Raw genomic sequence first — 2748 nt, 5'->3', positions numbered from 1 at the left:
AGGGGACAGCAAATTTACAGTGTTACACAAGCTGTACACTCACTACTTTACATTGTAGCAAAGTGTCATTTCTTTAGTGTTGTCACATGAAAAGATATAATCAAATATTTACAAAAATGTGAGGGGTGTACTTACTTTTGTGAGGTACTGTGTATATATACATATTACTTCAATGTGATTTTATGTTATTTACTAGCATCTCAGTACTCCTTGGATTTTACTCCTTTAGAGGACTGTAAGACTTGAGTCTGGTCTTGAGGTGTTTTCTGTATTCTCCTGGACTTTAGTCTTTGGAATTAGTCTTGCTAAATATGGTCTTGGTCGCGACCAAGTGAAAATTTAAAAAATAACGTTAATGTTCACATTTTTTCTTTTCACATGCACAAGGTTGGACAAGAAGTAATTCCTTCTTCTAGAAAGCATAGCCTAATCACTGGCTCAATGCACGATTGAAGTCAACTTGTTGAAGTAAAGGCTTGGCCTCAAAAAAGAATTGGGTTCCTTCTCTGGATCTTAGCGTTCTCACTTTCATTTGTACTCGATCTCAACCCCCTTAAGACTCCGTTTTTACTCTATCTTGGTTAATCTTAGTCTTGGACTTGTCCATAGCGGTTTTGACTATAGTTGAGCACTATGGTCTATGGAAAGTTGTTTGTAAATGTGTGTAAATAAATACATGTTTTGTGATTCGTTTAGAATTTGGAAAAAAATATTTGTGACCTCTGACAGGTTGATCGAACATATTTATCAGGCCTTGTTTATACTGTGCCTTGCACACATCTGATTCACACGTTTGGACACGTGTACAGTGTAATTCCAGCTTTATTTCTATTATTTGACACACAGCAAACTGCACTGAAAAGCAGTAAGGCAATACAAAGCCTAAAGAGAGGCAAAACAAGCAGAATTGTATTAGTCAAACTAGTTTAAATACTTTCAGTAGTGTCAGTTTCAGTAACTAAGAACACTAAGATTAATTAGATAAACTCTACTGTCTTAGCTGCTAAGCTAAGCTTATCAAGCTTACCAAGTTAAAAAAAATACTGTTAGCAAGTAAAACTCCATTGTTTCTTTTTTCATTGTTTATATTAGCTTAGCAAGCAACATTTTGTTACTTCAGTGTATTATTTATGTAACTCTACTAGTAAAAATGATAGTAAATATAATGGCACAGTTAGCTGGTTACATTATTTTAAAATGCATTCAGTTAACAGCTCCATCTTTTTAGCTAGCTTAATGAGGTAAAAAAAAAAATAGATTTGTTTTGTGACTGTACCAGTTCAGTTTGAAAATTCCATTGTGATAGCTAGTTTCTCTAATTAAAAATACCTTTGTCTTTAAAGTTTCTTCTAATCTTATTATTCCACACTCAAGAGTGGGAAATTTAGACTAATCCATAATTATAAACAGGAGGACAAGTAATTTATTATGGCTTTCACACACACTGAAGAGCACTGTGTCAGAGGTCAGCGGTTAACAAAGTTACCATGGCTACCTCGATCACTTACTCTCTCACACATGCACACACACACACAGTTTTGGCATTACTTCATGCTAATAGATAGAGTATGTCCAGAACACTCTTGGACGCATGGAGATGACAGCTTTTATGTTAAATTATACACTCACCCAGGTGATGTGTTTCTAATCTTCAACTGTCCAGATTCAGAGAGCCTGTGCCCACTGGAGCCTCAAATTCTGGTTCTTGGTTGGTTGGAGTGGAACCTGAAGTGGCCTTCTGCTGTTGTAGCTCATATGACACAAGAATAGACATGTTATGCTTTCTGAGATGCTTTTCAGCTCACCGTGGTTGTAAAGAGTGATTATTTGAGTTACCATAGACTTCCTGTCAGCTCAAACCATTCTGCCTATTCTCCTCTGACCTCTCTCATCAACAAGGCATTTCCACCCGCTGAACTGCTGCTCACTACAATCCCCTCCAAAAGTATTTGAACAGCAAGGCCATTTCTATTGTTTTCACTATACACTAAAGACATTTGGGTTTGAGATCAAATGATGAATATGAGACGATAGATCAGAATTTCAGCTTTAATTTCCTAATATTTACATCTAGATATGTTAAACAACTTAGAAAGCTCATTTTTTCAAGTGATCAAAAATATTGGAACATGATAGGTGACTGATAGATGTTTCTTGCAGCCTAGCTGTGCCATGTTAAATTAATTGTTTAAAGAATTAAAGAAAGAAACCTCTGGTGTAATAACAACCAGACATGGAACAAGTCAGCCAAGGAAAACAACAGCAGTTGATGACAGAAACATCGTGAGAGCTGTGAAGAACCCCCCCCCCAAAAAATAAACAACAGTCAGTGTCATCAATAACAATCTTTACAGAGCAGGGGTCAAGCTATCACAATCTACCATTCGAAGCCTTTGAGTGCAGAAATATAGAGGCCATACGACAAGATGTAAACCACTCATGAACAGTAAGAATCATAAAGCCAGATTGGAATTTCGCAAAGAAATACAGAGATGAGCCACAAAAGTTTTGGAACTAAGATTAACTTTTACCAAAGTGAAGGAAAGGCCAAAGAGTGGAGAAAGAAAGGATAATTGTGCTGCTGTCACATGATTGGCTGATTGGATAACTGCATGAATAAAGATGTGTACAGGTGTTCCTATTAAAGTGAGTGTACTGTTAAATTCCCAAATTTGATTGGTCAGAAGGTGTTTATTAATTTTCTATAACACCAGCTCTGGTGGTAGCTCTGACTGTAAGGCAAATCAC

Source organism: Ictalurus furcatus, chromosome 2 (genome assembly GCF_023375685.1).
Source record: "Ictalurus furcatus strain D&B chromosome 2, Billie_1.0, whole genome shotgun sequence".
Taxonomy (NCBI): domain Eukaryota; kingdom Metazoa; phylum Chordata; class Actinopteri; order Siluriformes; family Ictaluridae; genus Ictalurus; species Ictalurus furcatus.
This window is presented reverse-complemented; position numbering follows the sequence as displayed.